General features: G+C 38.1%; 1 pseudogene across 1 annotated transcript in view; it reads right to left on the bottom strand.

Moving 5' to 3' along the window:
• LOC308611559 (ferritin light chain-like) overlaps positions 1-15,882 on the bottom strand; it is a 36,533-nt pseudogene continuing 20,651 nt past the window's right edge. The window contains exon 2 of the transcript in view: positions 1-609. The product of the transcript in view is annotated as a ferritin light chain-like (transcript). The remainder of the gene's footprint in view (positions 610-15,882) is intronic.

Below are 15,882 nucleotides of genomic sequence, written 5' to 3'. Positions count from 1 at the left end.
GTTACAAAGCTGCCTAGTGGCTGCAGAGTGGGGCTTCAGGCAGAAGCTCTGACGCCAGAGGGTCTCCTCAGACGCGGCTGGACTTCAGAGACTCCTGTTTGGCTCGAGGGTGAGCCTTTCAAAGAGATACTCGCCCAGCACAGCCTGCGGACCAGCCAGCCTGCGGAGGTTGGTCAGGTGGTCTCCCATCTTCTGGATGAGTTTTACCTGCTCCTCCAGGAAGCGGCTCTCCAGGAAATCACAGAACTGGGAGTCTGCACGGGCAGGACCCAGGGCGCGCAGATCCGTTAGTGCCTGGTTCAGATTCTTCTCCCTAAGAATGGCGGCTTCCACAGCATCCTGGGTTTTACCCCACTCATCCTGAGAAGGCTTCTGCGCATCCTGGAAGAGGGCGCGGCCGCAGCACTGGTTTTGCATTTTCAAGAGGCGCTGGGCACCCTCACACTTCTCCTCAGCCAGTTGGCGAAAAATGTGGCCCATACTGTCCAGAGTCCCATTGTTGCTGTCGAAATAGATGCTCAGAGAGAGGTAAGTGTCCACAGATGCATGTTGAACAGGCGGTGGACGGCGGCCTCCACCTCGGTGGAATAATTCTGACGAACCTGTGAACTCGTGGTTGATCAGTGATAAGGAGCTAAGCTCAAAAACTGGTGTTGGCCTGTCCTGGAGGCTGAGGATAGCTGAGTGTCTGATTCCAAAGGTTGCGAAAGGAAGAAAGGTTGGAAGGTGGTCGGGGGCTGGAGCAAGGAGCGTCCCTGGGTCTGTTCATTCCAAACACTGTTGAAGCAAAAGACAGATCTGCAGGACTGCCGAACGCACTGCCTCAAATAGGCTTTGATATAAATGAACAAGAAGTCCAAGCAAGGACAAAACTTACCCTTCCTCCCACCAAAATAGCTGGTGATACTAGAATCTAGATCTGGGAAGGGATTCTTCCATTGCTTTCTTAACATTCCAAGCCACTAGAGCAGTGGTTCTCAAAGTATGGTCACCTTGTAACCAAGCAGTACCCTATGGGGCCTTCCTAGGACAGACCCATCCCCCATATCCTCTATTGTAGTTTCTCTCTGAAGTACTCAGATAATAGTATCTCAGGCATATTTCTTGAGTTTTCAGATGCTAAAAACCACCACCCAATGGAAGAAATGAACTCCTTGATGATCATGAGCACGTAGCCCTCAGACCTCCTGGCACCTAAGGATGGATAATGTTACCTGCCTTGTGGCCTCAACATCAGCCAATCAGAGGATTGTGCACCAGCTGATCACATGCCCTGGGATGTCCCTCCCTCACCTGGCCTTTAAAAATGCTTTGCTGAAATCCTTTGGAGATTTCAGGGGTTTTGGAACACGGACCACCCCTCTCCTTGCTCGATCCTGCAATAAACCTTTCTCTTCTCCAGACTCCAACCTTTAGGTTTGTTTGGCCTCACTGTGCTTCAGACACATGAACCTGCATTCAGTAACAACTTGACCAGCTTTACCAGCGTCCCCTGATAATGTGTCAGATATTCAAGTTTTAGGGCCCTATCCCAGCCCTATGGAATCAGCAACTCTAGTGGGGCTCAGTGATCTCTGTTATAACAGGCCCTCCATATGATTTTTATTCACCTTAAAGTTTGAAAATATCTGCATTGTCAGCTGGCCAAAGTGTCCACCAGCAGGTGAAGGGGAGTGATGCCTGGAAAAGATAGGGAGTAGCCAAGGCAAGTACAGCAGCATTTGCCGTGGTAGTAATGGAGAATGCCTTTTCTCCACTGGTTGGCACAGACTAGTATCTGGGAGCAGTGGCAGGGTTATTTAGGATGCTTTACAATTCAATGTAGTGACCGCTGTCCTGGTTTGCCAGGGACTTCCCCTGTGTGAACACTTAAAACCTCATCCTGGCAAACCCCTTAGCCCTGGATTTGAAAAACTTAGGGAATAACATGAAATTTAGGGGAAACATGATCTAGGATTTGGGCGAGTCACAAGTGCTAATTAAAGCTAAGCAAGTATGGTCAGCATCTAGCCTTCTTTACCCCTTTGTGGGAAGGTAAATCTGATTGGGTGAAAGGACTTATTGTTAAGAAATCTTTGTAGAAACATCCCCTTCTGCTTAGTCTGCTGGTTCTCAGTTCTGGCTAGACACTGGCATCGTCTGAGGAGATTTAAAGTTATTTTATTGGTCTAGGATGACCAACAGTCAGTGTGAGGGTTTTTAAAAAGTGCTTCAGATGATTCTAATATGCAGCCAAATTTAGGTGCCACTGCTTAAGCTTTTGAACCACTGCTACATATTTTCACCTCATCTTCCTATGAGAATATCCAACTGTAGTTGAGGTTTGTTTGTTTTTCTTTTTCTTTTTTTAACTCTCTTATTATAAGATTTACTGTCTTAAATAAGATTGAATGTACAGAAAATCCTGCTAGTCCATCTGGTACAGCTAGATACTTAGAATAATATCGTTAAGATATATACCATTTAAGTACTGTGACTGGCCTTTTTAAAATTAACATATGCATTGAATTAGTACAATCTCTTTTGAAGTTGTCATGTTGGGGAGCTATACCTGTAATCTGCTGCCATTGCTAAATATCTGGACAACTCTTATTAGGAATTGTTTTTAAAAATCTTTAGGGATTAAAACCAAGAGTGCTGTATTATTTGTACTGGGACCACAAAAACCTCACAAAGTTTCCCCACTGTACCTTCTACCCCCATCTCTAACCCTTGGCAACTTCTAATCTGTTCTCTATCTCCACAGTTTTGTTATTTTAAGAATAATACGTAAACATAATCATGAATTACTTAATCTTCGGAGATTGGCTTTTAAAAATTTTTTCTTCAGCATCATTCCCTTGAAGTTCATTTTAATTTTTGCATATATTAATAATTTGTTCCTTTTCGTTGCTCCGTAGTATTCTATCATAAGATTTTATCACAATTTGTTTCAACATTCATCCATTGAAAGACATTTGGGTAGTTGCCAGTTATTGGCTATGATAAATAAAACTGCTATGAACATTTATGTGTAAGTTTCTGTGGGAACTTAATTAAGTTTTTGTTTCTTTTGGATAAATGCTCAAGAGTACAAGTACTGCGTTGTAGGGTGAATCTACTTTTAGGATTAAAAGAGACTGTCAAGCTGTTTCTCAGAGTGGCTAAACCATTTTATTTTCCCACCAGTGACGTGATATAACTTTTCTACGTACTCGCCAGCATTTGATGTTGTCACTATAATTTTAGTTATTCTCTGATATCTCATTATGGTCTTAATTTGCATTTCCCTAATGCTAATGATGTTGAGCATCTTTTCATGTGCTTCTTTGCCATGTGTATATTCTCTTCCATGAAATGTCTGTTCCTGTCCTCTGCCTATTTTCTAGTTGGATTTTTTTAAGTTGTTTGGAGAGTTCTTTGTATATTATAGATACAAGTCATCTGTCTCATATGGGATTTTCAAATATGTTTTCCCACTGTGTAATCTGAGTTTTCATCCACTTAAAAGGATCTTCTATGAAGCATTTTTAACTCATTTTGATGAGATACAATTTATCAGTTTTTGCTTTTATTGATCATACTTTCGGTGTCAAGTCTAAGAATTATTCACCTAGTTCTAGATGCCAAAGATTTTCTATTTTTTTTTCTAAAAATGTCCTGCTTTTACATTTAAGATTATGATCCACTTTGATTTAATTTTTGTGTAAGGTGTGGAGGTTTAGGTTAAGGTTCATTTTTTGTTTGTTTTTGTCAAGGGATGTCCAACTGTTTCAGTACCATTTTTTGAAATGTCTATTCTTCCTTGATAGCTTTTGCACTGCTGTCAAAAACAGGTTAAATGTATTTATGTCAGTCTATTTCTGGGTTCTCTATTCCATTCCATTGATCTATGTATCTACCCTCCAAAATTACTGCAAAGTCTTGAAATTGGGTGGATTAATTCCTCCCATTTTAATCTTCCTTTACAAATTGTTTTAGCTATTCTTCAGCCTCTTCTTACCATACAAATCTTAGAAAAAGCTTGTCTATATCCGCAAAAACCTTGAGGGCATTTTAAGAGTAATTGTGTTAAGCCTCTTAACTTGGGGAGAATTGACATCTTTATTATGTTGTGTTTCCTAATCCATGAACAAGGTATGTCTCCCTATTTGTTTGGGACTTTAAAATTTTTCTTCATCAGCATTTTGTAATTTTCAGTATAGAGGTCCTATAAATGTCCTATTGGGCTTGTATTTAAGTATTTATTTAGGTCAGTTGTAAATGGCATCACATATTTTAATTTAAGCTTCTACACATTTGTTATTAATATATAATGTGATAAAATTGTGTTGATCTTGTACTCTAAAACATTTACAAACTAATATTATTTCTCAAGCTTTTTGTGGATTCCTTGGTATTTTCTCCATTTAGATTATCATGTCCTCTTCAGACACAGACAGTTTTACTTTTCCTTAGGCAATATAATAGGATATATTACTCTTCAACATTCAGTAGGATATATTCCTTCCTATTCAACATAGTAGGAATAGTCCTTTTATCCTTTAAATGAACTTTTTAAAAATTTAACTTTTAAATGTATGTATTTATTTATTTTTGCTTTATTTTCTTACTAGAACCTCCAGTAATACATTTAATAAAAGTGGTGAGAGCAGATATCTGTGCCTTGTTTCTGATCTTACAGAGAAAGCATTCAGTCTTTCACGGTTAAATATAATCTCGGTATAGGTTGTTTGTAGATCATCTTTATGAGTTTCAGTATGTTCCTTTTCTATTCCTAGTTTGCTTGGAGTTCTTTTTTCTTCTTTTTTTAAAATCATGAATGGGATTGGATTTTGTCAAGTGCTTTCTCTGCATTATTGGATAGGATCACATGACTTTTCCCTTTAATCTATTGGATATGGTGGATAACATTGTTTGATTTTAAAATATTTAACCAACTTTGCATAACTAGAATAAATGCCACTTGGTCATGGTATATTATTCTTTTTATATATTTCTGGATTTAATTTGCTAATATTTGGCAGAGGATTTTTACAGCCAATTTCATAAAAAATATTGGTCTGTAGTTTTCTTCTTTCTATCGTATCCCTGTCCGGTTTTGGTATCAAGGTAATACTGGCTTCATAAATTTAATTAGGAACTGTTCCTTCTACTTCTATTTCTTATCAAATCATGTAAAATTGGTGTTAATTCTTTATGTCTTGGGTAAAAGTGAAACATCTAAGCCTGAATATTCCTTTTGGGAGTTTTTAAATGAAAAAACAGTGTTTCTAATGGTTACAGGAAAACTGAGATTATCTATTTCATCTTGGCTGAGTTTTGGTAGTTTTGAGTGTAGAAGCATTGGCCCATTTCACCTACATTTTTCAATTTATAGTGTAGACTTGCTCATAACAACTTGTTCCTCATTAACCTGCAGGATATGCCATGGTATCCCTGGTTGCATTTCTGATATCTGTGATTTGTGCCATCCATCTTTTTATCTTTATCAGTCTTGCTAGATCTTTATTGATTAGATTGTTTATTTCCAAGAACCAGCCTTTTGTTTCATTGATTTTCCCCCCTATTTTCCTGTTTTCAGTTTCATGGATTTCTATTTCATCTTTATTATTTCCTTCTTTCTGCTTGTTTAGTGTTTTTTCCTCTTCCTTTTTTACTGTTGTAATATAGAAAATTAGATTATTGCTTTGAAACACTTTCTTTCCCAATTTAGTGCTATAGACTTCTCTTTCAGCATTGCTTTCACTTCATTCTGCAAACTTTGATCTGTTATATCTCCATTTCCTTTTATTCTATGCATTAAAAAATATTTCCTTGATGCTGTCTTTTTTACCCATGAGTTATTTGGAATTGTGATGTTTAGTTTTCACGTGATTGAAGATTTTCCTGTTGTCTTTCTGTTATTGATTTCTAGTCTGATTCCATTATGGCTAGAGAACATACTCTATGATTTTAATTCTTTTAAATCTGCTAACTTTTTATGAATATATAAATGAAAGAAATAAGAAAACCTCTGAGTCTTAGCATCCAACACTTAGGCACATTACAATTTAAATCTGCTAAGGTTCTTTTTATTGCCCAGTATATAGTATATGAGTGAATATTCCATGGACACTTGAATATGTATTCTGCTGTTACTGAGTGTGTTCTTTAAATGTCAGTTATATCCTATTGATTGATGATGTTTTCATTTCTTCCATATTCTTGCTGATTTTTCTCTCTGGTAGTTCTATAAATTGCTGTGCTGAAGTCTCAAATAATAATTGTGGATTTAAAATTTTCTCCTTTTACTACTTTTTTCAGTGTTTGCTTCATGTATTTTGAAGTTCTGTTGTTTGGTGCACACACATTTTGTATCATTGGGTCATCTAGGTGGATTATTCCTGTTATCTTTATGTAATGACCCTGTTTGCCCCTAATAATTTCCTTTGCTCTGAAGTCTACTTTATCTGATATTAATATAGCCATTCCTACTTTTTCTGATTAACGTTCACATGATATATCATTATCTTCCTTTTACTTTGAACTCCCTATATCATGATGTTTAAAGTAAACTTCTTATAGACAGTATATAGTTGGATCATGCTTGTGAATTTTTAATCTACTCTTCCAATCTCTGTCTTTGACTTGGTTATTTAGATCATTTACAGTTAATGTAATTATTGCTATGTTAAAGATTAGGTCTACCATTTTATTTTTTGTTTTGTCTTTTACCTTAGTTTCTCAATCCTGTGTTTCTCTTATTTTGCCTGGTGGGTTACTTAAACATTTTTTAATAAGTCCATTTTAATTTAATTTATTTATAATCATTTGTGTATACTGTTTGTATAGTTTTCTTAGTGGTTACTTTTGGCATCACAGTATACATATGTAACTTACCATAGCCTACTGGAATCAGTGTTTTATTACTTCAAGTGAAGTTTCAAAATTTTACTTCCATTTAGTCTCTTAATATTCCCCAGTTTTAAAGTATGATTTTCTGTAGTATTTCCTTTCTCTACATTGAGAACCACATCAGATGGTGTCATAATATTTGCTTTGACCATCAGATAGTATTTAAGAAACTCATGAGGCTAATGATAGTCTCTTATATTTACCCCATTTGTTTTCACCCATTCCATTGTTCCCCTTTTCTTTCTGAAGTTCCCAGTCTTCTGTTATTGTTTTTTTTTTATGTTTTCATAACATTAGGTGATATCTGGGCTTTCCAGTGCCATTGGATATGAGTTTCAGGAAACACTGAGTCTGGCTCACTTAATGCTGCTGAGTTGGAGGGTTTGTATATGTTGGGCCTGTTGGCGCAGCAGGTGCTAGCAGATTAGACTAATGTTGATGGGACTAGTGCCACAGGAGGATGGGTTCCCATTCAGGCTATGCTGCTGCTACAGTAGATCAAGTCCCCCTCTACCCCAAGTGTGGGGCAGTGACCTGCTGCTGTCACTGCTTTGTATTAGGCTGCTTTTGCCTCAGGTGTGTGGTGGGATCCCTTGGAAGCTGCTGCTGCTGTCAATCACAAGGTTAAATTCATTTCAGAAATACTTAAGTATAAATATATAGCCTGGCTCCTGTAGGACCCCTGTAATAGTTTTTTATTGCTTTCATACAAATTACCACAAATATAGTGACTCAAAACAATGTAAATTGATTACCTTACAAGTCTGACATTGGTCTCAATTGAGTAAAGTAAAAGTGTTGGCAGGATCGACAGATGAATGGATAAAGATGTGGCACATATATACAATGGAATATTACTTAGCCATAAAAAGAAATGAAATTGAGTTATTTGTAGTGAGGTGGATTGACCTAGAGACTGTCCTACAGAGTGAAGTAAGTCAGAAAGAGAAAAACAAATACCGTATGCTAACACATATATATGGAATCTAAAAAAAAGAAAAAATGGTTATGAAGAACCTAGGGGGCAGGGCAGGAATAAAGACGCAGCCGTAGAGAGTGGACTTGTGGATACAGGAAGGGGGAAGGGTAATCTGGGATGAAGTGAGAGAGTGGCATGGACTTATATACACTACCAAATGTAAAATAGATAGCTAGTGGGAAGCAGCCGCAAAGCACAGGGAGATCAGCTCTGTGCTTTGTGTCCACCTACAAGGGTGCGATCGGGAATGGAGGGTGGTAGGGAGATGCAAGAGGGAGGAGATATGGGGATATATGTATACGTATAGCTGATTCACTTTGTTATGAAGCAGAAACTAACACACCATTGTAAATCAGTTATACTCCAATATAGATGGTTAAAAAAGAAAAAAAAGTGTTGGCAGAGCTACATTCTTTTCTGGAGGCTCTTAGGGGTGTTTCTGTTCCCTGGACTTTATCCGCTTCCAGCGGTCACTTGTAGTCCTTGACTCAGAGTCCCCTTTCTCCACCTACAAAACCCAAAATGTTGAATCTCTCTGATTCTGCTTCTATTAAGACATCTCTCTCTTTCTCTTTCTACAGTTGGGAATGGTTTTCTACTTTTAAGGACTCATGCAATTAGATTTGTTCCATGAGGTAATCCAGGATAATCTTTCTCAAGGTCTGTAACTTCAGTCATATCTGCAAAGTCCTCTTCACCATGTAAGGTAACATATTAATAGGTTCTAGGGATTAGGGTGAGGGCATTTTTAGGAGCCATTATGCTGCCTACCACACCCTTAACAAGTGACCTTGAGAAAATTACTAAGATTTTTAAAGCCTTACTTTCCTCAAACATAAAATGGAAAGAAAGCTAACTAGTTAATATCATGAAAGTGAAACAGTATATATGAAATCAACTAATTCAAAAAATGAGATTTCTTCTTTTTCTTTATGATTTACATGATTCTCAGAGTTCGGTTACTTGAAGAGTTACTTTTTTTTTAAACAGAACTAAGGAATTTCAGGGTTCAGGTGCTGTAAGATTGTCTGAATTATCTGAGTAACAATTAGCTAAGCACAGGTGTAAAGCATTTGATTTACTCCCTGGTTTTCTTTATCTTCTCATCCCAGTAAATGCATATCCCTTTTCTAGCTCCAGCCAGTAGAGTCAGAGCTTGTTTTACTGTTTAACTAAAGTTCAATTTAAATTCTCTCTACATCTCCAGATTCTCAGCCCTGGTTGCATATTATAATCACCTGGGGAGATTTCAAGAACTACCGATGCCAAATTTCTACCTATCATGGATATTTGAGGAGGGACCTGGAATGAAATGCTCTAGCTTATGGTTTTTGGAACCAAATCATAGTCTACACTGAGCCAAATTATTTGTGAGATCACCTCTAAAAAGGAATTTATCTGTGGTGACTAATGCTCTTCCTTTGTCAGTATGCTTGATTTGTCCCTCTTTGGGGGAAAAAAAGAGGGGGAAAAAACCCCCAGCAGTTGTGCTCCCTGAATTATAACCTGATGCTGTGGAATTAGTGTTGGCTTAGAGCGCACATCTTCGGATACCCATTCTCTCTCCTGCTTCCTTGCATGAACTTATATCCTTGGGCAGTGTTTCATCCACCACCCTCTTTTGCTTCTAATCTTAGCAAGTAAAGTCTCCCCTTAATGAAATAGCATTTCATGAGGCTTACTGGGAGCATAGGTCTGTTCCAGACCTATCCTATGTTAGCTAAAGCAGATATAAGTGATGTATTTTTGGCATTCATCCTTGTGGGTTGGAAAGAGAAGACAGAATTTTATCCTTTAGGTGTCATCGGACTGGACAAATGGGCTCTTTCCCTCTGCTGCCTATCATGTAAAAACCTGAGGGTGTTACCTCTAGAAGGTATCTTCTAGTTATCAAAATAGTTCAGATAAGTCAAATTTCTCAGTAAAAGATGACAAAACTATGGCTTAGGTGGTTAATTTTCTATGTCAATTTGTCTGGGCCACCATGCCCAGTTATTTGGTCAGATATTATTCTGGATATTTCTGTGATGGTGTTTTCGTGTTTTTTTACAATTTTTATTTATTTATTTATTTATATTTTTGGCTGCGTTGGGTCTTCGTTGTCACACGTGGGCTTTCTCTATTTGCAGCAAGCAAGGGCTACTCTTTGTTGTGGTGTGCAGGCTTCTCATTGTGGTGGCTTCTCTTGTTGCAGAGCATGGGCTCTAGGTACACGGGCTCAGTAGCTGTGGTGCACGGGCTTATTTGCTCCACGGCACATGGGATCTTCCCAGACCAGGGCTCAAACCTGTGTCCCCTGCATTTGCAAGCGGATTCTTAACCACTGCGCCACCAGGGTAGTCTCCGTGATGGTGTTTTGGATGAAATTCATATTTAAATTGGTGTTGGACTTCGAGTAAAGCAGATTATCCTCCATAGTATGGGTGCGCCTCATCCAATCAGTTGAAGCTCTTAATAAAACAAAGACTGACCTCCCTGTCGCAAAAAGGAATTCTGCCAGAAGACCTACAGAAATTGAACTGCAACTCTTCCTAGAGTCTCTAGACAGCCTAACCTGCAGATTTTGAATTGACCAAGCCTCTATTATTGTGTGAACCAATTGTTTAAAATCTCTCTCTCTCTTTCTCTATCTTTATATAGATATGGATATAGATCTAGGTATCATTATTGATATCTAGATCTATATCTATCAATATATATGGGCACATTGTATACACATGCTGTTGGTTCTGTTTTTCTGGAGAAGCTTGACTAATATAGTGGCCCATATAAATAAAAGGATGAACCCAAGTTCACCCAGGTAGAAATTAGTACAGTGAGAACTGGAACTTAAGGCCTCATGACTCATTCAGCTGTGAACACTGACCCAGAACTGGGGTCCTCAAACTCTGGCCCACTGATCAGATCTCGCTTGACTCCTGGTTTTGTACATAACATTTTGCTTGAACACAGCCACACCCATTCATTAATGTATGGTGCATGGCTGTTTCTGTGCTACAGCAGCAGATAGGCAGTTGCAACGGAGAGGTATGGTACACAAAATCCAAAATATTTACTATCTGACCCTTTACAGAAAAGATCTGCTGACCCTTGCTCTAGGATGCCATCTGATTTCTGATAACACAGAGGAGAATAATTCATGCACATTGGGGTTGATTGTTAATCTCCTGTCCTCCTTAGGTCAAAGATCTCTTAAATGCTCACCCTTGCAATAGCCAGCTTGGGGAGCATTGTCTGAGGATGCAGAAACATTTCTTGCCAGGTCTTTCCAATCCACACTGCTCCCTGACTATGGTTCTTAAAACCTATTTTTAAAAAAATTTTTATTGGAATATAGTTGATTTACAGTGTTGTGTTAATTTCACGTGTACAGCAAAGTGAATCCGTTATACATATACATATATCCACTTTTAGGTTTTTTTAGAGTCATTTCCAAATAGCCCATTACAGAGTATTGAGTGGAGTTCCCTGTGCTAATAAGAAGAGCAGGTTCTTATTAGTTATCTATTTTATGTATAGCAGTGTGTATATTTCAGCCCCAATCTCCCAATTTAGCCTCCCCACCACAATCCCCTGGTAACCCTAAGTTTGTTTTCTACATCCCTGCCTCTACTTCTAAAACCTGTCTATTTTAACCAACTACCACTCATTGCTTACTGTCTCTGGCTTCATGTACTTCATAATAAATCTGCCTCTTGTTCAATCCTGGATGACATGTTCCAAAGACTGAGATAATATCTTATTCTACATAACTTGTGCTTGATATTGTCTAACTTGGGGTCTTTATCTATGTCCCAAAGAAGACAGTCACACTCTGTCTTCTAGTACTACTAATAATACCACATTTTATGTCATGAATTTGACCCAATGCACTGAACTATCCCTTTAGAAACTGTATGCAACCTGTCACTGGGTTTTAGCACCGGGATAGAGCTCAAATTAGTGTTCATATTTAAACAAATCTACTTGACCAGAAACTTTTTGTCTCACCATTTATTTTATTACACAAGTAACTTCTCTCTTTGCATCTATGATGTAAATATTTTTGATTTCCTAAATTATCTGGAAAATTATTTAGAGCTTCCATTTCAGTAGGCATTGGAATTGCTGTGTTATGACTATTTCATTATTTTATTTCCAATGTTAAATTAGGCTTCAAGCTTTGGCCAAGAGTAGACAGGAAAGGGTTTTAAAAGAAATGAAGAATGGGAAAGACTTCTGATGCAACGGAGACTTAATAAAGATTTGCTTTTGAATCAAGAATTTATAATAAAGGTTTGAATTTGAATCAATAAGTTATGTCATTGCAAAATAGCTCCCTGGTAAAATTCCATTCTTTTGTAATCATTAAGTACAGAAATTAACCATCAAAATATGCAGTGATCTTTTTCATTTTCTAAAAACAAACCTATATCTAGATGAGAGGAGAATTCATTTCATAACTCAGGCTCTGGACTTACGACTCCAAGTCCTGTTTTCTTTCAACCATGCCTGCTAAGTTTCTGTCTACCTTCTTGAGCATGAGGTAATGGCTTCAGCTTTCATCTCCTTACTCAGTATATAGCTTGGTGACTAAGAGTAAGGGATCTAAACCTTGAGAACTTGGGTTCCAATCTTGACTCTAAAATTTACTTGTTGAGTACTCTTGAGCATGTTATCTGTTTTTGCCTCAGTTTTCTCATCTATAATATAGAGATAACATTACTTCTCTCAGCGAGTTGCTATGAGGGTTAAAAAAATTCATACAATGCAAGAATTTATCAGTTCTTGGAACACAATAAATACTGAAAAGAAATGTTAGCCATTATCAAGGGCCCCTCATTTTATGGATAATATAGATTAGTTTATATAGGTCTAATATTTACATATACATAACTATTTTGTACCTATATGTGTGTATACGTTCTTCTTAGAAATTGAGCAGTCAACATTCACATCTAAAAGTATGTGCTCTGTGAAATGTAGATCTCCTGTGTACAGACACAGTGCTGTAGTTATCTATTGCTACATAATAAAGAAGTCCAAACTTAGTGGTGAAATAAACAAAAATTGTAATATGTGCCCAGATTCTGTGGGTCAGCGATTCAAACAGTACGCAGAGGAGATGGCTTGTCTCTACTCTGTGACTGATGTCTGAAACCTCAGCTCATGAGGATTCAAATGGCTGGGGCTGCAATCATCTAGATAATTTTAATTCACATGTCTGGCCCTTGAGATGGGATGACTTGAACACTGTGCCCAACAAAGACTGTTGCCTGGAGTGCCTATAGATGGCTGCCCATGTGGCTTGGACTTCTCATAACGTGGTAGTTAGGATTCAAGATAGAGTATCCCAAGAATGAGCGTTCAGGGTTGAAGCATTCCAGGAGAATCATGCAAAAGCTGCATGACCTTTTATGACCTAGTCTTAGATGTTACATAGTATCACTTTATACTATTGCAGGCGTTGGAGACCTTTTTCCATAAAGTGTCAGACGGTCAATATTTTAGGCTTTACACGCCATACAGTCTCTTTTGCAACTACTTAGCTCCGCTGCTGTGATGTGAAAACAGACACAAACAATACATATACTAAGGAACATGGCTGTGTTCCAATAAAGCTTCATTTATAAAAGCCGGTAGAGGCCTAGATTTGGCCCACCAGCCATAATTTACTGACCCCTGCTCTACTGTTTGAAGCCATGGAAAGCCTGCCCAAATTCAAGGGAAAATGCCCACATCTGGATGTGAAGAATGGCAACGAATCTGAGACCCTGTATTAAAACCACTACATATGGGATACTTAGAAGAAGATCTGTCTGCATACCTTGTTTCTCCCATGTATGGTGGATATGAGGTATTGGGACATGTTACATCTCTGTAAGCCTGGGTCAAGGTCAAAGTTGGAATCTGAACTCAATGACCTTGATTTCTGGAAGAATTGGTAACTCTACTTATGATATCCTTACACTCCTTACCCATATAAATACACCACAAAAGATAGATTTCAAGTAAACAGTTGCTTTATGGCAGCTTTTTATTATGTCTCCATTGACTGAATTATTCCATTTTGGTTAGAAACATGAGTTTTGTTTCTTTCCTAAAGAGATCTGCAACTTTTCAGATGCGGCATTTCATTCTAATGAGAGGATGATGTAGGTTTTTATAAACGGAAAAAGCAGGGCAGGCTGAGTTCACTCAGATCATACCAATGCTTACAGGAATAACCGAAGCTGGAACACAGGCTTCCAGGTTTTCCTGTCCTGTGCTCTTTTCAGTAGGTGCCATTGTCTGCTGGGCCTGGCAGTAATAAGTTTTGACCTTTACCTCTCTACACTATTGTGAAGTGGTTTTGGGCTTTGTTAGCTTTCTTATGAGTTTGTACTAAATTGTGTCCATAAAGTAGGCTGAATTCCTCAGGGAAGGATGATAGCTGTTACTGTGTTATTACTGCAAATGTTGTGTTGGTTACTTTTTTTTCTTTTCTTTTGTCCAGTTGTATCCTGAACTTAAAAGTTATATTATCTGAAATGAACGATGTGCATCTGGTGGAAAACACTAATTTAAGGGATGAAAATTCCTGATGATTGCTTCAGTCAACCCTTAATACACACTGAGCTTCATTAGTAAATAGACAACTCTCAGACCTTTCCCTTGGAAGAGGTCACATAATCAGGCTTTGTGTTGATTTCGCATTCTGTTCGTTAGAGACAGAACAAAGTAGAATAATTGGCTGGTACAGGGAAAGCAGAAAGAACTTTCTTCTATTTTGGTGATGCATCCCGTAATAAGGGTTGAAAATGAGACTGGAGGTAAAAACGTGAAACTCAGAAGAGCAAAGGAGAGAGGATATTGTTTCTTTGAAAATATTCTTTCAGTGTTGGCCCAGATGAAATATGAAGCTGAGGAAATTTTTTTTTAAATGATGATTTTTGTGTTAACAATGTGAGTGTGGAATTAGTAAGAATCAGAAAGCAAGCATCCTTTTCCACCAAGGACTTGGGAGCAAGTGAAACCATAAATACTCCCGGTTCTTGGAAACCCTTTTGGAGCAGTAATCAGAGAAGGGTAAAGGCAAAGCCTCAGAGCAGAGGTGTTCAGAGCAAAGGGATAGGAGGAGAACAAAAGGAGAGTGGATATTTTTAGAGCTGTCATTTTGAAATTTACCTGCTTCTGATTCAGTGCTGCTTTGCTACTGTGTTGATCCCGTGGAAATCCTCAAAGCAGGAGCAGCCCTATTTTAAAATAATAAGGTTAGAGCAAGTGACTTGAATCCAGGTCTCTTTAGCTCAAGAGCACAGAGGAGAGTGTGAGGAAAGAGTGAGGCCACAAGGAATTGTTCACTGGGTACATTTTCCCCAAACCTCACTAACTGGGAGAAACTGACCACTGGATTATGTGGCTTGAAGGAAAGCAAAAATGTTGAAAGCAAAGAGTGTGGAGCTTGTTTAGAAAGCAAGCTCTATCATTTGGTCACCTGCTGATGATAATAGCATTGGCTGAGTCCTGACCATTTACAATGAAGGCACTTCTGTAGGTCATAAGTTCCAGGAGGGCCAGAACTGAGTATGTCTGTTTCAGCATTTAGCATGGTGTAGCATCTTAGAGCCCGGTACATTATTGGCATATAGTAGACTTAAAAATGAATATTTGTGGATTGTCTGAATGAGTGGATGAATGTGTGTGATTCATATCCTATTTGCAGGTCCTATGCCCTACAGTGGATTTTCAGTGTCAGATTGGGAACGTATTTATGATGGGGATTGGCATTGTTCCCTATCTAATGGATAAAGATTACACATCAAAGGACTTTACATTCACATCCCAAAAACCTCATAGGAATTACTTAACAAAAAAATAAAATTGGATTCTGTATAATTTCTAATTTATAAGCTGGCTAGACCACTGGTATTTCTGCCAGTCCTCTGGTAGTTCCGATGATGTCCCCATGATGACCCAGGCATAATCAGAATGGCTTTAGGATTGGGGAGCCAAAATTTTCCTCAGTATTTACTGCTTTGCTAGTCCATTTAAGAAAATGGACTATT

The sequence above is a fragment of the Mesoplodon bidens genome (assembly GCF_964165515.1).
Source record: "Mesoplodon bidens genome assembly, contig: HAP1_SCAFFOLD_302, whole genome shotgun sequence".
NCBI classification, from domain to species: domain Eukaryota; kingdom Metazoa; phylum Chordata; class Mammalia; order Artiodactyla; family Ziphiidae; genus Mesoplodon; species Mesoplodon bidens.
This window is presented reverse-complemented; position numbering and strand designations above follow the sequence as displayed.